Source organism: Gallus gallus, chromosome 2 (assembly GCF_016699485.2).
Source record: "Gallus gallus isolate bGalGal1 chromosome 2, bGalGal1.mat.broiler.GRCg7b, whole genome shotgun sequence".
NCBI classification, from domain to species: domain Eukaryota; kingdom Metazoa; phylum Chordata; class Aves; order Galliformes; family Phasianidae; genus Gallus; species Gallus gallus.
In genome coordinates, this window is record NC_052533.1 from 84,807,107 (window position 1) to 84,834,979 (window position 27,873).

The 27,873-nt window shown below is 36.5% G+C and overlaps 1 protein-coding gene across 13 annotated transcripts in view; it reads left to right on the forward strand.

Moving 5' to 3' along the window:
* Positions 1 to 27,873, forward strand: part of LOC420965 (poly(rC) binding protein 2) — a 489,700-nt gene that overhangs the window by 58,483 nt on the left and 403,344 nt on the right. The window contains exon 2 of one of the 13 annotated variants that reach the window (XM_040695566.2): positions 25,347 to 25,446. The exons of the other annotated variants lie outside the window; for them this stretch is intronic. The gene's annotated coding sequence lies outside the window, so the exon portion shown is untranslated. The remainder of the gene's footprint in view (positions 1 to 25,346; positions 25,447 to 27,873) is intronic. 13 annotated transcript variants of the gene reach the window in all.

Below are 27,873 nucleotides of genomic sequence, written 5' to 3' on the forward strand. Positions count from 1 at the left end.
CTCAAGATTGATTTTAGGTTTCTGCAGAATGGTATGTATTTTGTAAGATTCGCTTGTTTTTCTTAGTATGAGAATTCGCTTTGTACCTAGTCACAACTGCATTTTTATCTCTATAAATAAAGCCAGGTATAACAATGCTTTCTTCTGACCTTTCTCTGATTATCTACAATCTTGGTTGTACTGGATACAAACAAGTTTTGCCCACTTACTCCAATCTTACAGTAATTTGTTCTGATTGTACGTGTTATGCTTATGGAAGAGACTTTCTCCTGTATTGTTCATGTTTCTACAGCTTATTCCTTGTGTTTTGCTGTTTCAATAGTGTGATTCATCTGCAGCTGTCACACTTGTTTACTGAGATTGTTGCTAAGAATGTCATGTTAGCTCTAGAGAAACTAAGGCTTGAAAAACTTGTGTGATTTGTAGGTCAAAGGAGGCAAAAAAATTCAAGGTCTCTTCATTTACATATACTTGGTGTCCTTACAATAGGAATAAAAGTCTAGGAGAGAAGATTGAGGAAAGTAAAACATGTAACCCAAAACTGTGTATGTGTGTGTTTGTGTGTGCATGTAAGTGTGTGGAGGTCATATGCTGCCTAATTCAGGAATTAGGAAAAGAGATGCATCCTCCATTAAACTTTAATAATTTGCAAATTATGTGACAAAAACACCACTAGGGTGATCATAGTTGCCCCTTTAGGGCAGAGAGATCAGGTAAATTTAGATTGGGATGAATGTGGTAGTAAATGATTAAAACAATTGTGTTTTATTGCAGTTGTGGACTGATTATGGTGGTTGTGGTTACTTGCACCACAGCCAGGCTCTCACTGGAGTCCGTTTTTTTTTTTTTTTAAATTACTGGTTGTGTCTGATAGTCTTAATTATTTAGGTTTGTGTTACGTTGGAAAGGCTATTCAGGTCTTTAACCCTCTGTATGTTTAAAAGGAGAGGTAATCTGCTTTGCTTAAACCATCTACGTCTTGTTACTATGCTCAGCATCTACCAGCATTTCCAAAATAAATCCTTGCAAAATCTGAAGTAATCTATAGCTCTTCAGTGCAAAATAACTCTGAAACTTTGAGTTTTGTGTTTTCACGCTTATAATACTGGAATGACTTTCTTTTGTTTGTTATATTTATTTACACTTTCTGTCTAAAGTTCTGTTTTGTCCTTTTGGGTCTTTTGAGAGTACCACCCACTAAAAATTATGAGTTAAATAGAAGTGAGATTTATGCTTCACATTCACTCTATTGGCTGATACATTTTTTTTCTGACCTATTCAGTTTGCACTGGCTCCGTGTAATATGCTGTTTTATTCCCTGGCAAACAGACATAGAGAAATACTATAAATTTAGGAGACTGAGATATCTTACATTTTATTAGAAGCTTTTGTTTACTTAGTGACTTCTGAAATAAACAGTATTCGCTGTACTACACTGAATATGGTCTGAAGTTTGCATGCTTTACCCAGTCATAATTTCATGTGGAAAACATTTTTGACGGATCAAGAGTTGCAGGTGCGGGTCTCATAGACCAGAACAGATAGGAATATCCCTCCATTTAGAACATCTAGAACTTCACAAAATCATTAGTTGAGACTTTTCAGAATGCAGAAAAATGTCTCTTTTCCTCTCAAGGCCTAATTGGGCTTTAAAATTTTGAGGAACTAATAAGGAAGTATTTGAGCTTTGGCAATCCTATTGCTATTAGGTGTTTTATTATTCAATCTTACACCCGTTATCAGATGGTTAATGGAAAGTGCCCTAGACTTGAAGTAGCAGTGTGCTCTTTCTCTATTATCACGCTGTTTACATTAAAAATATCAATTGGTATATCTATTAGCCCAGTATCTACAGAAGGATTTTCTGATTTACTGTACATCATGGGAAAATTATACATTTTAAATCAGGCTTCAAAATAGTCCACAGCCCTTAAGCCGTGGGGTGGTTTTCTTCCTTCTCAGTCCAAGAATTTATTATTTTTCTTTAACTTTTATTAGTGTACATTGAAATTCCTCCTTGACAATCAGAAGTTTGTACTCTATTAATTGCTTTTAGACATTCACTGTGTTGTACAATGTCTCTGTATGGGTTCTTTAAACTTCTTTTCCAGTTATCTGAGCTGTAAGGAACACTGTCACATAGTATTCCAACAAGTATATTGTCAAGACAGCTGGAGTCTGGATCTGCTCTACAGATTGAAATCAGGGCACTCTACCCCAGGGGAGTAACAGCCCATTTCTATAGAACTGTGGGCAGGTAGAAAGATCATTTATTTATTTATTTATTTTTGCTAACCTCAAACTCACCATTTGATTAACAGAAGTACAGCACAGCTCTGATTAATTAAATATTAAGTCTTGTATTCCAATAGTCCTCACTAATGGCAACTTTTGTCCTCATAACTTTGAGAGCACAAGAACTGAACAACAAGTAGTTATTTTTATTTTTGTTAGATGTGGTTACTTTTTCCACGAATCTACTTACTGAATTTTGTGTCACGCTGCAGCAGGTATCCCAGACAGGCAAACCAGAGTATAAAATTATATTCAACTGTTAATAGATGGTTTATATGTGTATTTTAACCTAAAGTTATGATTGTTTCTGTATAAGAAGCACTTGAACGCTTAATTACTGCGGATATTCTTTAGGGCTTGTAAAGAACAATGTGTACTCCTTTTTGAAATTTTCCCTCAGGTAGCGCACAATATTACCAAGTTCTTTTTTGATCCAAATGGATGGCAATTTTATTCTCTGAAGAATATTCTCTCCAAACCATGCAGGACCCAGAATATGGTCAAGCTTGGGCCGTCCAATGTCTGCAGCATTTCTGTGAATTGGCTGCAGTCTGTCTGTGGCCAGATTTTGAAGAACAGCTAACCTCAGTGCTGCTTCTGAGATTCTGACTGCAGACTGTAACTGTAGACTGGTACTATAATTCCACTTCTATGGAAACGTGGTGACTAGAAGACAATACTGGTAAGAGAGGACCTCAAGGTCCTCTCTTACCAGTATATGAAACTTCCTCAGATGCAAGAGAGAAGTACTCCAAGGTTGCCAACCCAGAGAGCAATGCATGTTATTTACTTACCTGCTATTGATGATTTTAGATGATGAATGAAGTTTTCTAAAATTTTGAGCTCTCCTATTTTTAAATACTTATGTTGAGGAGACCTTTTCATTCCAAATAAATTTTAAGGAATACGACAGGGCAGAAAAGAAATGCAGTACTGGCAGTTAGGTCTTACAGCTTCATTGTGCATGAACAACAGCAACAAAAAAGACTTTTAAATGCTTGAGACCTGCTGTGCTGTCAGATCTATCAGAAGCATAGGAGCTGATTTTGTAAGGCTTCTCAAGACACCTTAGCACACATCATCCTGTAAGTTTAGAGAAAGAATCAACCTTGCATAGGATATATCTTGGTTTTCACATATCACACCAAGCACATTCTTTTAGGATGCCATGTATTTGTTAGACAGCACTGGGGAATGTGAGGGTTTGAGCATACCTTGGAAAGAAGAATTATTCATGTATGCATAATAACAGTCTTCTATTTCATTAGTGTGCACCAAGTATCCCCCTATCTATCATTTCATTTGCCAGTTTTCAACGTGACTTTCATATCAGTGCTGGTAACTATGCACCCAGATTACCTTGGAGATAGGGATAAGTCCAAAAACAAAACAAAGCAAAAAGCCCACAAAGATGAAAGTGTGCTGGAGGAAGTAAATCTTCATTCTCATTTTATTGCAGCTCACTGAGTCATCAGGCTTGAAATGAGATCCCTGGATTTGCAGTTCTCTCTCATGTCTTGCTCATCTGAGATGTGAAGGCTTCCCCATCTTGAGTTAATTAAAGAGCTTCCATTAATACAGATTTGTTTGAAATTCAGCTTCCATGCGGCATGCAAATGGAAGGAAGCACTGGCTGATTTCAGTGTCACAGAGCTGTACATGCATCGATGTGTGTCTTTAGGGTCCTAACCCCTCTCCAGAGTTCAGGCCTTGTTCAGCGGTGAAAGCTGCAGCCATTGTGGCACAATTCTGTCACGGTGCATTCACTGCAGAGAGGTCCCCATCTGCACATCAACACAAGCTGCTTCGCTTCTCTAGGAATGTGTGGCAATTAATAGCAACTGCGGGAGGTGTAACAATTTGCATTAGTTTGCTACTAGTTTTATTTGTCCCTTGTGCAAGAACTTCCCAAACCACCTTGGTACTTGGAAGACTGTATGGGAAGTTTTCCTGCCAGCTGTTTCTCTCTCTCTTAAATTAACCCTTTCATACTCAGTGTTAGACCACCGGGACAGGATTTACATATTGCCCCACAGTGTGTATTCCAGTGCAGATCCAGATTCATTCCAACCCCATGAGTAAGTGCTGGGAGCTTGCCAGATATCTAGTGTCTTCTGTCAGTCAAGGATTACTGTTACCGGATTTGTAAAGCCATCTACCAGGATGAAATTACCTTCTATATTATCAGAGGGTACAGTGAGGACCTTAGAATGCTAAGAGGATCCTCACATCTCTTTGCTTGGAAGCTACATGGTTTTTGATTCTCAAACTTAAATGGAGGGAAAGAGAATAAGTGGGGTCTGGTGTTACCCAGATGTGGATGCAACTTTCGTGCATCTTTTATCCTTACGATACTTTTTCTTCTACCCTTTAATATTGTGCTTTCTAGGGTACCTCTCTTGAATACATTGTGAGGATTATTTATGTTCACTTGGGGATATAAATTGCAAGTAAACAGCTAACTGTGATGACCCAGTTTGTTTTCCTGTGCAAGCAAGCGTCCCATTCAGGATTATTTGAATGTAAATATGATGCTTTCTCTGATCAGAATAATGAAGACTTTGAAACTTCATTTATGTGTCAAATTATAACAGAGACTCTACCGCAGTTAGGCATCATGGGCCTCTGGTACTTAGAAATGAATAGTGATTTTTCATCTTTTCATTTTGAAATATTCTCTCTGAGATTACACTGCATCAAAAGACTTGCAATTTATACATAATTTGAATAAGGCACTGCTACACAAATCTTAATTTTAAATCAAATTAGAAAAGAAAATTGTATTTTTTCTAAGCATAATTGAAAGGTAGCAACTTATACATAACCTTCCAGATTCCAAACTGCTGGTCGTGTTGGCAAAGTACTGGGGAAAGCATGCCTTTCTAATTGATCATGGATTTGTAAAAACGTTGTGGTGAGGAAATGATATCTGAAAATATTGTCCTTTCTGCTGCTATTTCTGGTCTGGATGTACATTGTCCATGCTCCATATTAAGATTGCTTACTGTGGCATACACATTCTCATCACTAGATAAGGATGAGATTTTGTTTTCTTCAGTATAGCTGCTGATCAATGTCACAACTGCCTTCAGCTCTTGAGAACGTATTACATACACAAAGAAAAGTAACACAGTTTTGATATGAAGTGTGAAGAGGTGACTTGTAGTCTCTCCACAAACCAATTCTGTGCTTGTCCAGGTCAATAGGCTTTGGCGAGTGTACAGTGGCTATAGTGAAAGCAGAATTAGGCCCTTTATTTGACTTCCTAAATGTGTCTTTCACGTAGTTCCATGCTCAGAAGGATAAACTTGCTTTGAACTCCAGTAGCACAAAATGCAAGTTGCTGAGCTCTTCTGAAAAGTGGGGCTGTGGGTTCTGACGCAGTTCTTCCAGTTCCTAACATATCCAGACCCTAGGAAGGGGATTACACCTAGCACTAATTAGTACTCTTTCTAGCCTTCTTGCTATAAACTCTGAGAATCCTAGGGTTTGAAGCCCAAATTCTCTTGTGTTCAGAGATGGGAAGCCTATGTACACTTTGCTTTGGTATTAACAGACTGTGTGGTATCTTGCCCTGATGTTCACATCTGTACCAACAAATGGCTGTAAAAAAAATATATAGTTAGGAAGAATTTACCATTATTTTTGTATAGATAAATGGTATGTTATTTGGTAGGAGAAACTAAAAGGCAAGAGGCATAGTTTGAAACAGATCCTGTTCTTGTTAGATTTGGATTGGTCACGGTGGTAGAGCAATCTGTTGCTGTCATAGCCCTTGATATGTTTAGCATGTATAAAAAGGATGTTGTGCTCAACACTGATACAAGACCTGAACAGTGAGTTTCATACCAGCTTAGTTCATGATCATTACATTCATAAGCAATAAAAATAAGCAAAGAAAATAAATAGCTTAAAGCAAGCAAGTGAAATGTAGACTTTGAAGGACTTTTAAAGAATTATTTAAAAGAAAATAGAAAATGAGCTTTGATGGCATTGCTTTCCTTTTGGAGTCAAACTTCAAAATATTCTCTGAACCACTAAGTCAGATGAGCAGATTTGTTTTGTGTCTCAAGTTTTTATGAGTGGCACAGTTACATGGGCACTGAACCACTTTGGAAAGAAACAAAGAAAAGTACTTAGTGACATATTTCTTTATTCCCACAGATCTGCAGAAAAGTGAGCCAAAAAGAAAATATTTCGTAGGAGGAAATGAAAAAAAAAAATTGCAGTGCTATTTAACCAACAGGACATGGTATCCCAAAAAGAGTAAACATTAAAACAAACAAACAGAAAACAAACAAACAAAAAAAACCTTACAAGCTTTTCTTTATCACCATTTGACTCATTTTTCTCTTCAATATACTCAATTGTTCCACAATTCTCTGTAGCGTGGTACCCCACCCACAGTACCTTTCAGTTAAAACAGATGGCTGTACTACTGTAGGTTTCTCTGCAGCGTAGCTTAAAGATGCTGACTATTTTTTGCAACATAGCATTTGTTTCATGTCACAAAAAAAGCAAATCTCTTTCTAATGTGATGTTCTCACGTGGGCCATTGAGACTAATCAAATCATATTAAACAAACAAATTTCATTTTTTTTCCCTTTGCCTTTCCCTGTACAGCAGTTAGCCATCATACGATGCTCATAAATTGCATTGAATTTTTTATTTTGGAGAAATCACTGTGATGTTTTGAGCAATATCTTTATTTCCCTCACTGGGCTGTTCTTTCATTCTGTCTGACAATAAAATAGCACATTTATATGCACACAGTCTGCCTTGTGTTTACAGTATTTTTTTTTCTACCGAATGTGAATAGTTTGTATTGTCACATAGAAAAGAAATAAATCAGGTCCAAATATACCTTTAAAAATAAAAGAAAACATTGGATTGCTGGGGAAAAAAAAAAAAGAAAGAAAGAGGATGCTAAGAGTTTTGTTGCTGTCACTGGGTCAGTGTGTTTAAGAGGCTGAGAGAAGCTTCAGTCAGAGATAAATTGATGTGGCTTGTCAACCCAGTTCATCTTGTACTTCTTTTTGCTTTCTGAGAGGTGGTAATTCAATGCTGATCAGTGCCAGTAGCAAATCATGACCCGTTCAGGAGAAAACAGCTCTTTAGGAAGATGGCAGAGAGCAAAGTGCCACCCAACTGTCAGTACTTGCTCCCGTATTGTCCAACAAAGTGTGACTTCCTTAAGTTTGGGGGCTTTTCCTCTTTTTGGAGAGTTACCATCACGTACTCTCTTAGATGCGATTGGCCCAGATGTAGGTTCTAATGCTAAAAATGATGTGACAGTGATCTATGAAAGTCACAAGTGGGTCAAGCCCTATTGAACAATGCTCCAGCAGTGTAAGTGGTTGCCGTGTCCCATAGTCTGCATCACCCATCCTCCAGAGGAGAGGCCGTAGGTGAAATAACAGAAGGGAGCATGTATCCACTCCTCAGCCACTGCAAATCACAGTCCAACATATCTGTTCCAACTGCTGTTACGTAATTATATCAAGCTGTCAGCTGGAGCCTCTGAAGAATGGGCGGTTATATTGCATGGAGATTAAAATCCAGGAGAAGAGGGAAAAGAGAAGGTTCAACCAACTGGCAGTTGTACCTTAAATCTCTGTTCGCTTCTTCCTGAGAAGCTCGAGATGAGAGTAAGAATAGTGCTAAAGTTATTTGCATACCTAATGTCCTTTGTTTTTTTTTATTATTATTTTGTTTTTTAATTTGAAAGTTTTTTTTTTCATTTATGTCCATAAAAGGCTAATACTGCTGGGCTATTATGACTTGTTTTGCAAGCAAATTTAACCGCATGTGAATCTTCCATATATCCTGCATAAATAGATAGAGAAGGGCTATCTTCTTGAAGGCTGCAGAGTACACTGTCCAGGAATAATTGAAAAGGCTGTAATATCTGTCTAGAGTAATAATTCCCGGAAGTTAAAAAATTGTTTAATAAAGTACCTTAGACAGACCTTTTATAAAATGAAAATATACGTCTGTTAATGTGCTTTGATACAGAACAATTTAAAGGATAAATCTGAATGAGATAACTAACAATTGACATTTCTTTTCTTAAGAAATCTGACAATTAAGATATTACTCCTATCATATATATATTACTGAGAAGCTTACATCGAAAAAAAGAAAGAAGTCAGATATGATACAATAGCACTTTACTTAAATATCTCCTTCAATTTCCATCTTACCTTCATGGTATTACTTAAGAAAAGTATGGGGCTTTGAAGATTAGCTCTTCAGGTCTTACATTAGCCTTTACATTCACCAAATAGCAACTTGCTTAAATAAACTGCTAATACAATGATGTTTTCTCTGATCGTTTCAACAAGGATTTTCTTTTTTTTAATTTTGCAAGTTCTGTCATGCTGTTTTTTGTTCATGGATATTGACATCATGAAAAAGTTTGTGAAAATGGTATTTCTAAAACTCTGCCAAGCTTTGTGACTGCAAAGCCTCAGGGATGCAGTTTTCTGTCGTAAGTGAACTCAGAGCCTCAATGGAAAAATCAGTGGATCCCTCACATGTAATCATGGAAAGATTCTTCCACGGGAATATGTTCAGATGGGAATTTTCAAGGAGCCTAAAGGAATTAAGGGACTTGTTTATGTATATGTGCAAAAATGCATTGTACTGATTGACAATTCATCCCAGAGCTGTTATAAAAGATAGTAAAGCACCCCTTTGATGCATAGATGCCCCGTAACTTAAATCACAGTTTGGAAGAACACATATGTTTGTCAGGCTTGGCTGATCAATTTAATGACTACACTGGCTCCGTATGCACATTGCCTCTTTTAAAGTTGTTATTAGGCAAACAAAACCTATGGCCTCTCTCTTCTTATCTCACTTTGCAGGGTGAGAACAAAAGGTGAGGGCTGTAAGAGAGAAGTTCATTTGAAGCTCAGCAGCTCTTGTGTCCAGTTGGCACTGGACACTTTTTCTTTTTTTCTTTTTGTTTTTTGTTTTTTTGGTTTTTTTTTTTTTTTTTTTGCTAGTGTTTTTTAATAGAATACAAGTCAGTAATACCTTGTGTGTGCTGGCTTAGTACGGCAGCACTGCAAAGCGCTGCCAGAACAATCTCTTCTATGCGAGTCTCTTGTTTCAATCACTCTCCTGTTTGCTCTGATATTGCCAAGGCTGCAATGCTGACAATGCTGGGGAGTAGTAAGGGGGAGGTAGAAAAGGAGATAGGAGCTTACAAAAAAAAAACAAAAAACAAAAAAAAAACAAAGAGCAATCCTGAAAAACTGATATAGAACAGATAGATCTGTAGTCCTGAAATGAATTAAGTCACATTGTAAAGATCCATTTAATATGTGCTATTCCCATTTACATGAATGGAGAATGATGTCTTGCAGGTGTTCCATGTCTTTTCTGTCCTTTTCCTGTGTTCTTGTCCTCCCTCTACTCATTTCATTAGTGTCTGATTGTCAGACAGACTTGGGAACTAATAGGTGTGCATGAGACCAGCACTGACAAGCGCATGTGACTGGCCTTTTCATTTTCTCTTCTGAGTGCATGTGGATTAGCTGTCACTCTTTCTGGTATTTATACCACTTGCTCTGATGGTGATATTAAGCTCACTGCTTGAGAGCCTTTCCATTTATGGAAGATGGCTTTTTATTGTTGTTGTTTTGGTTCTTTTTATACTGTAACAAAAAGCCTGGTTTCTTCTAATAAAATAAGAAGCAAACAAGAGCCTCAGCAATTACTGTGCAAACAATAATCCAAAGATCATTTGTATTACTGTGTTCTCCTACTATTGTACTGCTGGATGGGCAAATTACTGGACTCTAACAGTAATCCATACTAACGAGGAAGTGTTTTCCATGACACCCTACAGCAGACAGTTTTTTTGCATTTGGACAGCTCCAGAAGGAGGCGGGATGATGGGGCTCCATGAACTGGTCAAAATATGTGTATTTGCACAGGGCACCTCTTGAAAGAAAGAGGTCTTGTTGTGCAGCTCAGTATGTTTCACAGAACCTAGTCCATTCTGTATATATTTAGGATTACCAGACTGCAGTATGTTAATTTGGGGTTTAAGCTGTTTAAGCTCTCTCCAAATAGTCTCTTTTTTTAGATGACAACAACTAGACAGTGCAATACATGAACGTTTACAAGAAAGTGGTTATCTCAGTATGTATATAGCAGCATTCGTAGATCTTTGATAAATGTAAGAATAAAATTTTCCACATCTGATTATTCATCATTTAATGTGCTGCTAGCTTGATTTATTCTCAAAGGGTCCATTGTAATTTGGTATTTCTCGTACATCAGCAAAGTAGAGCAGGCTGATTCTCTGTACTGAAATGAGATATGATGATGCATCAGATTGTTTAATCACATACCTAATTTTAAGTGCAAAAGTAGTGTTGTGTCTTATGCCACGAAAAGAAAAGGGAATACTGAAGAACTTATCTGGTTTGCATCGGTAAACATACATAATTTTTTTTGCTCCTGAGATCATACAGTCCAACCCCTCTGCCCAAGCAGGTTCGGCTGAAGCAGGCTGCCCAGACTGTACCCACTTAGGTTCTGAATATCTTCACAGATGGAGACATCACAGCCTCTCTAGGCAATCTGTTCCAATCTCTGTAGAAATTCCCATTGCTAGCAGTTGTTAAATAATGTAGTACAACATATGGTAAGAGTGAAGCTAGGAAATAAGTTATTGGGGTTTTTTTTCAAACTTAAGAAATAATGTCTTTGAATTCATGAAAAATTACTTGATGGAAATGAGACCTAAAAATCCTGCATATCTGAACCTTGCCTTGCTCTCAAAAAAGATATGATAAAGTGTAATTAAAGTACAAATCATTGTTTTCTTTTGCACTGTTTATATTTCCTTTGTTTTTGGAGCTGGAGTCTTGCTCCTGATTGGTAGACATACTAACTCTAGACAAACATTTCAAAATAAAATGTGCATTTTACAACACGAGAGAGTTTTTACCTGTGTGATTCCCCCCTCTGGTATGTACACCAATTCCTAACATATCATATTTTTGTCACTTATGGGAATAAACAAAACACATGAACTTCCTTATTGTAGTGTACTATATAAGGAGTTCTTTGATGACAGACAGCTTTTCTTATCCTTCAATTTCTATAGACTTTAAGGAGCATTATATGGATTTGTAACATTCCCCAGAGGTTGCAGGCCTGTTAAATGTATCCACAAACATTTTTATGTGATAGTTATATTGACTATATTGTAGTAAATAATAAAATACAATTTAATTGGAAATAATTTAACTGATAGTAATTTTAGGTTATTCTTTGTGTCTGTGCATGACTGTGGAAAAATGAAAGATGGTGACAAAAATATACATGGAATTTTGCAGGATAGAAGTTCTCTTTTTTGAGAAATAAAAACAAAACATACGTGCTCTAAAGAGAAATATGCTAAAACTGAAGAATGAAGTGTTCACTTGAGATATATATTTTGCTAAGGATTTTGCTAAAATATCTAATGACAGCACTATACCTATAAAACTGACTTTACAACGTCCAACTAGACTATTCAACAATAAGAAAGAACCAAAAGAAAAAATGAAGAGCTGCTAAGGTAAACAAAACAAGAGGTATCTTATAAACTAGGAAATGTTCTTTCTCTCTAAAAGGAACAAAAGTAAACAAGCAAATAATTCAAAAGCAGAAATTTTATTTTGTTCATACCAGTTCTTTCAGCATCGTGCAAGTGATCCAGATCACATGGAGAGTGAGAGGATAACCTTGGAGGGAGTTTATGGCATGATGCTGGCTATGAGGCAGGCAACCCCAGATCCAGAGGTACTAGCATGCCAATGGGAGTCTGTGGATGTACAAACCGTTTCTTCATGTTAGGTAGAAGGAGTATCTCTCCTAACTGCTCCTGCATGCAGTTAAATAGTACTAGTCGAAGGCTTGACTTAAGCCACTGGACATGTTAAGAGAAATTAGCCAGACTGTGGATTGGGCTTGATAGCGGAAATGCTGTCTGCAATGCTTTAGAAGCCAGTGTGTGAATCTGAGTGTGAACCTGCAAAGAAGGAAGAGAGAATCTGTTGGAAAAGAGGATTGGATTGGGAAGTGGGGGAACTTGCCATTTTTCCTTCTTTTCATTTTGTTCTATTCAGGGAAAAAGAACTCATTCCCCCTTCCTCTTTTTTTGTGTGTAAGCAGCATTACCAAATTAACCAAAATGCTTATAATCTATTTATTTCTTACTATAATAAAAACAACATTTTGTATTATAAAGGCTACAATTTTGTGTAGTGTTCAAACCAGGAAAGCAATAATGGCATTGATAGTAATTTTGTTGCTACAACACATCTATGAAAATCTCTTCTATGGTCAGACCCGAATAGCCTACATTGAATGACATTAGAGTCTTATTGAAGAAAATGAAACGAGTCCATTCCAGTGAGGAATGGAAAGGACTATACAAAAGCTAAATTCCAGTTTTCAAAAGTTTCTGACTGGAAAATGTTATCTTCTAAGTGATTTCACTGAACTAGATGAGAAATGTGTTGCTCAGTGATTGTAAATAAGCCATCCTGTAGTCTAAAGCAGAAATCTTTGAGGAGCCAATATTTATTTGTTTGTAAGTCTCAATAAGTGCTTTAAAGATATTCTTTAATCTTGCTGAGTAATCAGAGTATAGATCTGTGCTGTGCATTTTGTTACACTTTGAAAGGAATATACAGATAACAGGGGAGATCATCAGAGAAAAATATCCAGTGCTCTGTGGTTGTTAAGTAGCAGCTCATGGCTCTTCAGACCAGAAATGCTGCTCAAGAAGGCACACGTTTTCTACCCTGTGGACCCCAACGTGAGGCAGTGTTGGTAAGATGAGATGAAAGAGAGCACTCTTAAATGCTGCCAGGGTAACCACTAATGATGGCCTTATTCAGGCACTGTGGCTGTCCAGGAAAGTGCAGGTGTTTTTTGTTTTGTTTTGGTTTGGTTTGTTTTTTTTTTGTTCAGAAACAGAAGCCAAAATAGGGAAATGCCACCAATAGACGTGTCACTCCAATGAGGCTTGGCTGAAGACAGGTGCACACTAAATCTGTGCATAAGGAGGCTGCTCCAAATGTAATGCCTTCTATTTTATTATATTGGCACACGACAACAGAAATAGATGTTGGTGGTATTGCAGTACCTTCTTAACAATGTTCCATTACATTTTGTTGCTGTGTGACAGATGGCAGCAGAGGGGCAGTCTGATAAATTGCATTTGACAGGGAAGTGTGTATGAAGCAAAGGTGTGAACATTTATAGAGAACAAATAGTAGATGTGAGCACAGTGAGGTGGTGGGTGGTGTATTTCAGCACTGGTGACAGTGGCAGTGGGTCACTTCCACTGGCGCAGATTTTTACGAGAACAACATGCAGGCTCTTGTTCAGCTCTGGTGAAAATGCATTGCTAATTGTGGTGACAGTGTTGAATAAGAGTGTTCTGCCATTGAGATTTTCCTCTACTGAGTAGCGTTACTGTGCTCTTTGTATCTGCTGAAGTTTCTATGGAAATATATAGGCATTACTTTCAGAGCAGTTTATTACATAGAGTAGAACTGGTGCTTCCTTGAAAGACCTGCACAGAGAATGAATAGTGCAAGGGCAGTATTTGTAAGACAGAGGTTTTTGCTACGCTCCTCTGGGGCTGCTGAGGGCTAGTTCCACGCAAGTTCAGTAGTTTCATTCCTGTCAGTTCATCATAACTGGGGGCCAAATCAATTGCTCTTTGTTCAAGAACAATTCTGGGAATACTTGATCAATATTCACTTCCCCTTTTACCTCTTTACACTCTATGGTATGTCAGACTAAGTGATTTGTGCCCCTGTTGTGGTATATAACATTTGTTATTCACAGACCTCATTTTGCAGTGTTTATCACCAGAAAAGCTCAGGACTTAGATGAATAATTTATTTTATCTACATGCGACTGCCATTCAAAGGATATATTTTTTATTTTGAGCAAGATCTAAAATAATATTTTATAAGTAAGCCATGCCGAAATACAGAGAAGAGACGGCAAATGTACCTTTAACAAATTAATTACAATTGAAAGAACTTTTTTATTTCTTGGAATGCAAAATAAATTGAAAGGACCATTTTCTCTCTCATGGATGACAGTTAATCAACCGTCACCTGTGTTCCTGTCCCTTCTTAAATCTTAAGTGGCTTTCAGCCCTCAACAATGAAATGTTATGGTCTGTAAGCTCTCTGGGTTGAAAGAAATAGGAACATCAAAATAATTGTTCAAAATCATGGGTAGTCGTGGAAGCCTAGCTACACAAGTGCTGTGTGGCACAGAACAAAGAGGATTCACCGTAGCTTTCTCCATTCAAAAATATGGAGCCCTCAGCATTTTGTGAAAAAATGTTCTTGCTCTACAAGTGTGTGCCAGCTGACAAATACCTACTTAATCAAAGCCAAAAAAAAAAAAAAAAAAAAAAAAAAAACAAGTTCTTCTATTGTTATACTTTTGATGCTTTGTGTGCTATAATAATGCCTCTCCCCTTTTCTCCAAAATGCGTTTCTATGTTATATGAGGCTTCAGCCTGGTAAAGGGATAATAATGCTCTTGAGGTGACTATCAGTATAGCAAACCTGTCTTGAGGCTACATTTATTGCTTGAATATACCTTGCCTGACCTGTTCAGTGAAAGGGCACCCAAAGGCTTTTCTCTCTGTAGGATTTCTTGGTTAGGTAATGGCCACAAATTCAGTCATGTTTTCATCCAGTGTGTGAATTCTGTGAAAATATTCAGTTCTTTTTAGTGACAGCCATTACTGTTTCCACCATATGTTAAAGGAAGAGTTATCTTGAGTTCCTGCACCTTACCAGATGTCTCTGAAAAGAAATTCTTTAAAAGGTGAAAGACTTCTCACTAGATATATTCATCTAGAAATATTATTAAAGATATTGCTTATTTTTTTTTTTATGTTTGTTTTATTTATGCTTGACTGAAGGGTTACTGGAGATATATGTCTGCAAAATTTCTTCTGCTTATTATTCATTCTTCTAGAATGTAGGGAACAATTTTTTATTTTAAGATTGCCTCTGGAGAGATGGGAAGTGCCTCCTAGTCATCACTTTCCCATACTTCCCATTTCAGCTTTTTTGAATTTTGCTTTAGCTTATTTACAATTTATCATACACTTCAGGATCTATTTCCTCAGAATAGCTGCTTGTAATAGCCAAGTCTGCTAGCCATTCCAAACACGGTAAGCCTAAGCAGGAGTCAGTCTGACTTATCTCATTTCAAAGTAAACTTTGCTGCAGTGGGTTCAGTAAATCTGACTTTCAAGCCACCAATACTTCTCAGATAATTGACTGTCTTTTGGGAGGGTCATACAGTGAAAGCTGCCTTTGAAATTTCATGATTTCCAAGATACTGAAGAGTAGATTTACTCTCACAGAATACTCATTCTGTCCACCTAGATAGTAATTTAGGGATATTAAATGATCTCTGTTTGTTCCTAGCATGAAGCCATCTCCAAGGATGTGCACTTGAATGCTCAGGTAATATAGCTAATCTGAAACTAAGAGACTGCACTTACAACTAAGAGAATGCCCACAACATGGGCATTGCTGTTCACAGTGTCTTTTGAACTTAAGTTTTCTCTAGTTTAACTACTATATGAGTCTAAGAAATTGTTGTGGCAGGAGCAATTCTGTGTTAAAGTCCTTCCCAGAAGATTTCTTTTTCTTTGTGACTTGCCTATTGACGATCTCAATAGGTTAGCTTCATATATGGCGTTTCTTATAAACTATTATTTTCTATGATTTTATTCCTGTCTGAAGTCAGTATCACTTCTCCATGAGGGGAGCAGTTTAGTTATCCATCAGAAAATAAACACAAAACATCTTTGAAAGGCAAACTCTTTGCTATACCAGAATAACGTATTGCTTTTCCATGACTCCTCACATGCCACTCAAAACCTTCCTTTAGAGTATCTAGCTGCAGTCTGTCTTCTAGCTAGTGTGACTACACACATTCACACTTACAATTTTCAGAAGGTGTTGTTATATTCAATTTTATTTTTCTTGAGATTAGAAGGCCAATCTCAATAATGAGAATCTGAAATATTTCCTGCAGAAAATTATTTCTTGCAAAATGCAGAGAATGATTTTCTCTCTCCCAAGTCTTTTTTTTGGGGGGGGGGTCATTGTTCAAGTAAGTAGCAATTCTCTAGGATTTTAGTTATTTTTTGCATTATCTTGGGATTTTCAAAGACAGATAAGTGAATTAGGCCCCTAGCTCTTACTGATTTTTACTGAGTGTTGATGTTTCCAGTGAATAAGCTTCTGTGTCTCCTCCAAGTCTTTGAAAATCTTCCACATGATTCATTCTTTGTGCATCCGTTTCCTTGGTACTGCTGCTTTTCAAATCTTTATAGAAACACTCATTTGAACCTGGGTGAAAGGCGTGCTCTGTAGTCAACTCCTAATTGTCCTACTGGGCCCATCTCATAAAATCTAATGTCTTATTATCCATCTATATCTTAGTCTTCCAACATATAACGTGACCTCAGGCTGTGAACCTGCTACTAACTGTGCAAGATCAGATTGCACTACAGCTTTCACAAGAGACCTTAAGGGGAAATCAAGGTCATCTAAAAGAAGATTGATGACTGAGTAGGTGACCCTGATCTCAGTGAGCCACAGGTTTAAAGCACTTGACCTACACTATCTCACTATTTTTTGAAACAAATGGTTGGAGTTTATACCAGTTGTGATCATTAATGTCATTTCCTCCAAATTCAGTGACCAAAGAACCTGAGCTTTCTCTTTGGACACTGGAGCCCTTGAACACACATGCAGTCAACCTAGTTGTCATTCTACCCTTTCAGCGGAAGTATAATCAGTGACCGTATCCCATATTTGCCATGATCTTGGCAATCAAGAAACAGTGAAAATTATGAAGAATTTTCTACTGGAAGAAAGTTCTTCCACAGGATAAATAATGAAATAATGGTCTGAAAAATCTTTGCGGACAGTAAAAATTTCCTCCTGGGCTTGGCTATATAAATTCTACACGTGTTTGTATAAATACTGTATTTTCATTAAATGATGTTCTAATGAGTCTGCGTATGCCTTCTGGAAATATAAAATACATAAAATCACAATTTAGGAAAAAGTATGACTGTTCTTATCAAATGCCTACTAGTAAATAGCAAATCACTCCTCCAAGTGGCATATCAAAGATGATACTGTCCCTTTACACAAATGACAGGATAACAGAGCTGGAAAAATGCCATCATTGTGACTAAGAATTCTGTTCCAGAACATTATTTTAAACACCTGAAATACCATGTAATTTAAAAAATATATATATTCTGTCAATAATATGGCAGTGTAAACTAACAACAAAAGTATTTTAAAACAGGTTTTATTACTTTCTATTTATACTTGCATACACAGACACTTATATAAACACAACTGTCAAAATGAAAACAAAATGAAGCAGACATAAAATTGATAAGTACACACAAAGAATTAGGGGGAAAAAAACAACACAAGCCTGACTAATTATGGTTGAAGAATAATGATTTAAGACATGACATTAAAACTGAAATATTTTCTTACCCTCTTGAATCAGTTAGCCAAAACATACTGTTAAATCATAAACACACTACTCATTAAAAGTAATGCTTCAGGAAGGAAATATTTCCCTTGTCTCTCAGTATAGCCTGTAATACTGTCAGAGGGTGAAAGGATGGCTGATGAAGCCTTATAGTAGGTGGTTCATTAATTACTCCTGTGGTGCTTGCAAAGCCAGAGATTCATAGTTGTACAGAAGAGAACTGTGTGAAGTTGGACTAGATTTAAGTGGATTTGGCTATGCACTTCCCATGGACTACTTCTTCCTCTATAGTGATAGGTCAGGCACTTGCAGATATCCTCAACATTTTATTTATACACAGCAAAGCACGGAATGTTCCCAAAATTGCATATGAAGCTTAACAGATACAATTGGTCCATTTCAGATGTGACATAAATGGGAACAGACAGAGGGAGTAAGCAACACTCTCTTGTGATTGTGTTAGAGAATCTAAGATGGTAACACTTATGTAGAAAAGTGTTTGGAGAACAGAGCTGAAACTGGAAAATTGACTTGTGAGAAGAGAGAAACAGAGCAGAGCATAATGCATGACTCTTACTGTTTTTGGAAGACAGACAGATGGGAAAGAAAATAAGCACTATGTAGGCCAAAGGCAGAGCCTTGAAATGTTTGACTTTATGTTGAGTAACCCCATGAGTTCTATCAGTTTTGGCTTTACACACAGTTGAATTCAATGGCACGGTCTTATCGACCAAGTTTGGCTCAAAGACTATAACATGAAGAACCCTGGGACAAAGATGTGAAGATGTGCCTGTGTACTGCCTATATCTAGATGCTTGTGGTGTCAGTCAGAGCTGCAGATAGGTGCAATCTACTTACTGAAATCATCTTCCACTTTTGCTGAAGAAGAAATACAGCTCTACTGTTCTTTGTAGCTGAGATGTACAGCTACTTACATTGCTTCCAAACTTCTTATATAGAACATCAGTCACTAGTCTTACCCTTTCTAAGTCATGAAGTAAGAAATCATAGGAACTAAAAAAGAAATATGTTATGAATGTATCTTTAAAGATAGGGAAAATATTTGTTCAAGTATTATATAATTTATGTTATGCAAGTAATTCTATCTGGAAGAATGAAACAGAACAGTAGGAATGAAAAGAAATGTTACAAGTAAGCATGAACACCTTGGAAAAGAGTGTTCTTCATAAATGTGAGGCTTGTCAAAGGGAAATAGATAGATTGTGGGTATAACGGAAGTTCTGTAATTTTTATTCTTCAATGTAATGTTTACTTTCCAAAGAAGTCTTACGTATATCAATGCAATCATTCCTAGTAGTTAACATAAAGCAAATTATTTATATTGTAAGTTAAGTTCTTAAAACTGAAAGTATTCCTTGCAAAATTAAAAGATCTGCTTGAAGAAGTATTACATAGATAGCTTGTTCTTAATCTTAGCTATATGGCTTTCATTATCATGCTTCAGCAGTACATAGGTAGAGCTTTCGTTTGGAATAGTATTGCCTCTGACAGTGTCAATTAAATCTACCTATGGTGGATATTGCCTCACAGGATAGAAACATTTACTGGGGATAGTTTGTACTATTCCAACAGACAATGAAATAGATAAACAATTGATTGCAATCAGAAGACAAAACAAAAACATTGCACAGTGATACTTATTTGCATGGTTGTCAGTAATCCATGAAGGGTATAAAAATTCACTTTCAGTGCATGTGCAGCTGTACAAGTGTCTACGCATTTTGAAATCAAAATTACTTTAAGTGCCTGTTTATGCCAATAGCACATCTCTCATTGAAATGGTCCAACTAAGGTACTCCTAACATGTTTGTAGCATCAGAAGTCACATGCCTAAATTGTATATATTCATTTCTTTACAATATTTATCGAGTACTTCATGAAAAGTGTTTACTTACAAATCAGTTCTGGCATTTTCCCTAAAGGAACACTGCAGGATGTCCTTCATTTTCTTTGCATTGTGTATCTGAGAGATGGGATGGGATGAGCCATGTGTTTTGTAGAATTCCAAGCAGATATTGCTACTTAGTTGTAGCAATCTGATACTGTGAGGCAGAACGTAGTTCTTTCATCTGCATCCACCAGGAGCCTCAGAGAAGCAGTTGCCAGCGGCACTTGTCCTCTTCCTCTTGTAGTTCAGAAATGTTAGCAGTGCAGTTGATGAGCCCTCCTGGAGCTATTCAGCAAGCATATGCTTGCACCAAAATATGAGGCAGAGAGCTTTATTACCCTTTACATATGAGGAGTTAAAGACAATACATGAAGTAATTAGTCTCAAATAGTAAAATGGTAGCAGTAGAGCTTGAAGAGATGGATTCCCAGGCCATGCTTTTTAAACTGAGCTTGACACAGAGAATGAATTTAAGGGGGGCAATACCGAGCACTGTTAGACCACATGGTGACAATTGGTCTCTACTGTACTGCTTATGAAATTCTTCCAGACCTCAGTGAAAGGAGAAGAGAAATCTTGTTTTAAGTTTGATGTTGAATGAGCAATTAGACTGCCTGCCCATGGATAAAAATGACAGTGTGATCTGAGATGAAGGTTTTGTTTGTATTTCTGTCACATCCTGCCTCTGTAAGAATGAAGAGTTTCTTCCAGCAGTAAGAGTAATGGCTTGACACTAACAATCCAAGACAAAGCCCTCATGGCAGTTATTCTTCTCTAGAACTCATCAGAAATCATGATTGCATTACATTCGTGAAATTCTAATCGTGATTCCAATATTTTCCTTTCCAGAACAAAATAAAACATCAACCATAGAATCATAGAATCATTAAGGTTGGAAAAGAACACTAAAATAATCTAGTCTAACCCTCAGCCCATCTCTACCATGCCCACTAACCACATCCCTCAGTGCCACATGCACATATTTCTTGAACACCTCCAGGGATGGTGACTCTACCACCTACCTGGGCAGCCTGTACCACTGCCTCACCACTCTTTCTGAGATGTTTTTCTAAATATCTGACCTGAACCTTCCCTGGTGCAACTTAAGGCCATTACCTCTCACCCTTTGAAGTAACAATTCTTTCTCTGGAATTTATCCTATGAGAGATGGGATGTAAGTTTTGAAGTGGTATTTGGATAATGTCCTTACTTTAACTTTTGGATAGCCCTGATGTGGTCAAGCAGTTGGATGCAGTGATCTTTTTAGTCCCTTCCAAATTAAGTACTCTACTCTACTCTACTCCACTCCATTTCATTCTATTCTATTATAAAATAGTGTATAGAAATATCAACATAACTAAATATTTAATCTTTTTCTGTTCATGACCAACTCTGGTTTTACTATGTTTGTGTTATTGTTTGTTTTTCCACATGCCCTGAAGAATTGAACTCTCTACGCATACTAATTTGGAGGAAAGAATCTGAATGTGGAAATCAGAACCTACCCCATTCAATCAAGTATAACTCAGTTTTCTTTCTCCAGTCTTTACTGGAACTCCCAATGACTTCAGTGGAAGCAGCACTGAGATCTGAATTCCTTACACTATCAGAATTAAATGACTTTAATACTCCTTCTCCTCCTGATCCTTAAATGGACTAATACGCTGATTTGGAATCCATGATATGGAAAAGGAGTCACAGATTAAATGTGTTATTTTTGTGTTTGTTTGGAGCTTTTTTCTTTTTTTTTTTTCTTTTTTTTTTTATTTATTATTATTATTTCTGTAGGCAAGAATTTGAAGTATAACAGTGAGAGAATGCTCCAAATGAGTTGTTTATATTGTCTACCAGCAGTTACTAGTTCAGTAATTCACCATTACTGATGTTGATAAATTAGAATAATATATTGTGAAATGGCATGACATCTGTTCTGTGGGGCAGAGGAATGCTGATAGGAAAGCCCTTCCTAACCAAAAGCAATTGATATATATGTGCAAGCAATTTTATAGTTTTGTCAAACAACATAAAAGTGTTATTCTGGATTTACTAGCAGGAAATAAAATCCAAATTGAAGTAAGGTTTTAATAATGACAAAAATAAAATAATAAAAAAAAATCTCAATGCTTGTCATGTCACCAGTAAAAAAAAAAAAAAAAAAAAAAAGCATATTGCACTAAACATGAAGCCTTAAAGTTGAAGTACTTCCTTGTGTACAGAATTAAGAATTTTATTTACTCTAGCAAACTCATTTTTGTGTTACTGCCACTAGAAAATGAATAAGAATTACTATTTCCTGCATTGTCTTTGCTATATTTTAATTGCAGTTATTGATAGAATCACTGACTTCACAGCAGCCTTTTATATATGCCTACAGGGGCTCAGTCCTGAAATTTTCATGGTGCCATCTCTCCATCTTGAAACTTCAGAGAGGTTTTAGCTTAGTAAAAATTCAGTTTGCCAATTTCAGGACATGGAGATTTTATAGTATTCAGGCCTTAGATACATAATCCTGAATGCTCAAATGAGTAAAGTTATGCTAAGTGAATCTTGAAATACAGAAATACAGATGTCGAATGCTATTTTTTTTTTCTTTTCCTTTTAAAACGATACATCTTTGGCCAAATCCAACTTCTCCAGCTAATTTGTTTTAGCTCATCAACTTTTATGACAAAAAAATAAAACAGATTTAGGCAGTGGATACATAATGTTAAAAAACAGGCAATTCCAACTTTATCATGTTTCACATTTTTGCATAATGTAGTCTGCGGAGCAGTCAGGTTTTTTTCCAGCCATTTTTGTCATCCACCATTGCTATTATATCCATCCAGTCAATTTTTATTTATCTTAAAGCCTCATTCTTGTCTCTCAGTACTGACACTGACTTCAGCTTTAGTTAGTTTTAGGAGAAAGGAAAGAGATGCAGCCAGTACCTTTTTTCAGAAGCATATCTTCTTGTTCAGTATGATTCTTGTTTCTCCCTCTGTAGAATACAAAATTTACTTCCAGATGTCTTCAAAGGAAAACAAAGTCCTGTCCTCTTTCTGGTGATCATTACTGTAAAAAAGAACTTCTCAGTGGAGTGAGAGGTGCTTGGGAGAACAGAAATGATGATTTAATTAAAAATATTTAACCATTTTTTTTTTTAATGCTTGCATGAAGACACATTTCTCCTTACAAAAAGCCTAATTTAGAATTTAAAAAAATATAAATATTTTAGACAAATTGTGGGCAAAAAAAGAGAGTGTATTGTGAACTGAATCTGCAGCTGAGAAGGTGGAATCTGATTGTCTCACCAAATTTAGTATGCAAATAATCATAGCATTGTTATTAACACTGATGATGATCATCTCTTATAAACATTGCTTGGAAGTACTGGAAAATGGGGTTAAAACAGTATTTAATGTCACCTATCAAAGTAACATTGATAACTATTCTTCCATCCTGGAACTGCAAAATATTTTTTAGACACAAGGAATGGAAAGGGGAAGGTTGTGTTTAGCCTAATGCCTCTCTGCTGCATGTTCCCTCATCCTGGGCACCCTACATGCTGCTCTTCCCTCTTTCCCTTAATGCAGAAAAGGAAAAAGGAACCTTTCTCTGTTGTTTCTCTTCTTGAGTTCTAGGAGGAGGGAGTAACATCAGCCCATGGAAGAAAGGTGGAATTGGATTTGAGGTAGAAGTCAAATGTTGGCTTAGAGAGCATGAAGTGAAGTGATTTATGATGAGGAAATGCAGGGGTTTATGCTCCAGGGCACTGTGTCATCTGATATAAGGACTAGTATTTGTAACAGCAATATAGCAATACTGTATGGCTTGAAAACCCAATAGGTGCTGGCAGGCAGGAAAATCAGTCCAGAAGAAATGTATTAATATCCTAGCCTCACGATTTGTGGACTCAGACTCATAATTTCTAATAACTGTGACCATGTTAAGCTGTTGTCTTATCTAAACCTCAGATTGCCAGAGAAGGGGAGTGCTGAAGAAAAAGCATAGTCAAGCAGCTAGTGGTTTCTGTCCTGGGAGATGTGGGGAGCTGAGCTAGTTTCTCTTACACAATTTCTCTACAGAAATTGTTGACTCCCAGCTAGCTTTCTTATTTCATATGGTAATTTTTGCTGTGCCACAAGTTTGGGTTAAATTGTGCTAGAAACTGTGAAGAACCAGCTCAGGAATCGGGGAAGCTAAAAAAGTTCTTACTCAGGCTGTTTATTTCATCTATTGCACTGCTAAATGGGCGTAATGGAGGACTGACCATATGATCTAAAACCTGAAAAGTAAACTGAAATCCCATATGGAATGGCAGGATATTGATAGGGCAATTTGATGTCAAATTGTAGACACTGGAGATTTTTGTGCATGTGTAGGTAGGACCTGTCCCCAAAACACATTATCTCCCCCAGTTACGTTGGAAAAAGGAGCAGATCTTGGATATGTTTTATGGCTTTTAGTTTATACCGGTTAGTATTGGATCAAGTTGATATTGTAGTTGTGAATGTTTCAAAATTCACAGTATGGTATCCTATGTGATTTGTGGAAGTAAAATACCTAGAAATCTTGCACATTAACCATTCATATGTTTTTATGTGCTTTAATTTCAGTTCTGATTAACTGATTTGTGTATGATCTGAGCGTTCCTGCTGTTTTACAGTAATCAACCCTGATTATCATTTTGCCTTTTTAGTCTCTTTAAAAACAACCCTATTCCAAAACAAAAATAACAATTTTCTCATCTTCTGGGGTAACATGCAAATGAACTGCAGAATCATAAGTGCTTGCATTTTACACAGATAACTAGCCTGGGAGAAAAAGAGGAAAGGCTGCAACATTCTGTAGCTTTTGAATTTTGTGGGTGCCACTTGCTAATACTCCTTAGAGTTTATGTCAGTGACAGAGTCAGTATCAATTGCTGCATGCCTCCATTATTGCAACATAGATGGATTCTAATAGCCTTTTGACAAAAAGGATACCCCTTGTGTTATTTTAAATATAGTAGCTGTGAAAGACTCTACATTTTTGTTTTATATTTTCTTAATATTCATGATGATTGAACATTCAACTTCAGTAAGGATCATAGGATAATAGCATCAGTTCTATTCTTCTCCAAATTTTGATTTTCTGTTTGTGTTTAAGAAGCTGAAAAGCATATCTGAAACTCATTGATTATCTGCTTATAATAGCTCATCATCTTGACTGAAAAAATCAACAAGCCTTTTTCATTTTGCTGGATATATTCCAAATAGCAGCAAAATGGAGACTAAGTCATATTTGAAATTTAATCAGAATGATGATAATCTGGTTAATTTAATCAGAAAAAAAAAAGTATTTAAAGATCAACGTGATCTATGGATTCTGATTTTAGAGTGAATGACTTGTTCTCTTCACTGCTAAAAAGAATATATTTATCTGCAGATTGTAGCATTTTCTCATAATTTTATTTGCTTTATCTCATGAATGAGAGCAACATCTTTCTTTAAAAAAATGAATGCATTCAATTAAGTTTGTTTAATCTACTGAGTGTAAGATTTTCTCTCCTTGATTTTTTTTTATTTTTTAGAATCTTATAAAATCCACTGCCCCGCGTCAACCTTTCATCCATGTGACTTTGAATTTGCTGTTTCCTCATTAAACATCTCCAGATTAATACTGTTATCCAAGTATGTGAGTTTTGCTCACTTTCTTTTATCTAAGTATTTAAAAAGCAAATAATCTGCTGAGTGTTCTTGTTCCGGTTCCTTGGCCTTTTGAACGGTCAAAACGTAACAGAGAACTGAAATGCATTCTTTCTGTGGTACATCCAAGGCAACGCAGAAAAAAAATGTATCCACTGAAGAACACAAATCAATGTCACAAATCAGAACAAATTGATAAATTGCAATTTGCAGATGATTGCAATAGGAAATTAATGCAAAAGCTTTGAATAGAGCAGATTTCACTAAGAATTGTTTTTTGTTTTTCATTGAGTATCCAGAGATTTTTATGTGAATAGCATTGAATCCTTTCATGAGTCTGCATTTGATCACAAAAGAGTGATAATACTTCAAAATGGAACTGACAAATGAGATATTTGTATATGAACAGTCTCACTGAGTTACCTCTGATTTTTGAAGGACTTTCAGAAAGGAAAGGAGAAAGGAATTTAATACTTTGCCATTTATTTTGGGAAGCAAGTATTTGAGTCATATGCTGTGAATGACTCAAATCTGGATGTTTGAATTTCTTATCAATATTTTGACAGAAAGGATGTAACATGCGTCTGAAAATCAGTTAAAATGGTGGGAAAGGATACCTGTGAATATGGCTCAAAGATGTGTTTCATTGTACTGTCACTTGGTCGTGGTACTTGATCACAGTAAAAAGCAGCTATGAAATTTAGATTTAGCAGAAAAAAGATTATGTCTGAAGAAGTAGCAATTTCAGTGGTCAGTTCTCTAATGTTAATAATGTATCACTATTGTGTAAAAATGTAGAGAAATTTTGATGCTGGTATATCTACCCCATATTAACTCACATAAACACTTGGAACAGGAAATTACAGACAAAACAAAACCAGCAGGCATTCTGAATGATCCCATCAGAGATGGAGTTTGGTTCTAGATATTATGGTTATTTATGTCCTGTAACCCTCCTGTAGTGGTCAGACTACTTAGTTCCTTTGCAACACAAGTTCATGTGACAGTGAAAATGAACTAACTAGAGCTTTGCTGTGTTGGAGCACCATTGCATGACACCATGCTCCATGAATGCTACCAAGAAAATGCATGTGAACTCATATTTCAGTTTTGAATTAAGTTCCTTTTAGAGGCTTTCAGTTGAAAGATAGGAAGAAATGCTTACCAAAGGCTACTGATAAAATCTACACTTTGTTTCTTCTTTTTAAATAGCAAAAGGTGCAACCTCCCTTCCGGCAAAAAGATGTAAATTGTGAATTTTAAGAAACAAATCCTGCTGCACAGCAGGTTTAGACAGGCTGCTACAGTTGGGGCCTTAAGGCATTCTGTGGCTTCCCTGTGGTAAGCCATGGTTCTCATTTATAAAGCCAGGAGAATTCCCACTGTTGTTATAATCATGTGCATGATCCTTCTTCCATCTGAGTGCTCTCAGCATCAGTTAAAATTGAAAAATAGGCCAAATGTTGGTTGTTGTTATGTTATCAGCTATTCAAAAGAGTATGTTTTAATTTTTTTCCCAAGGAAGAGAATTAAGATTTATAAAAGGAAGGAAAACAGTGACAGCAACAAAACGCTAAACAAACAAACAAACAAACAAAAAAGCTAAAAAAAAAATAAAAATAAAAATAAGAAGAAAAGAAAGACAGAATGATTCAGTAAGCTGGTGAATGGCTTCCTGAGTCAGATATGGCAGTAAAGAAACCAGAATTTATTTCTGGAGAAATTTTTCAGGTTAAACATTCCCATTCTCCTGTGAACTCTATTTTTCCAAATACAAGAAATCCTTTTAAAAAAGGCCCGTGATCTTTGCAGTGGTATACACTCCCGTGTCTGGTCTGCTTGAATTCTTCGTCTCTTCTATTAACCGACATTGGTGGACTCATTTTAGCATGTCCTTTTGATTCATTTTATTCTTTTGATACATAGAAAATGTATGTCAGTGAGTTTCACAGGTCATTTAAGTTTTGTTGGTAAAAATACTTCGGCTTCTTTCAAGCCTTCTCTTTGAAAATTTGATTTAATATCCTCTTCTTCGTGTATTGTGAAAAAAAAAAAAGAAGAAAGAAAGAAAGAAAGAGTATCTTCTCCATACTTATCTTCTCTGGGTCTTTCATGAAGCACCATGAAACCTCTATCTTCTCCCTTTCAATCTTCTGCCATTTGTTTTTCACTGCTAGAAGTGCTGCTCTTCCACTTCTTGCCCTCTGTGGGAGCTATTTCAGAAATTTCATAGTGCCTGCTGCCCTCCTGTGTAGAAACAGGGAAAAGCCTTGCATGGAAGCACCTCTGGAGCACACCTGAGACCATCTGCAGTTGAAACAGGATTTTGAGCTGTGTTAATCATTGTCCCAGCAAGACAAGTCCTGAATACTTCCAGCAAGGGAGGTTCCACCACTTCTAAAGACAACCTAT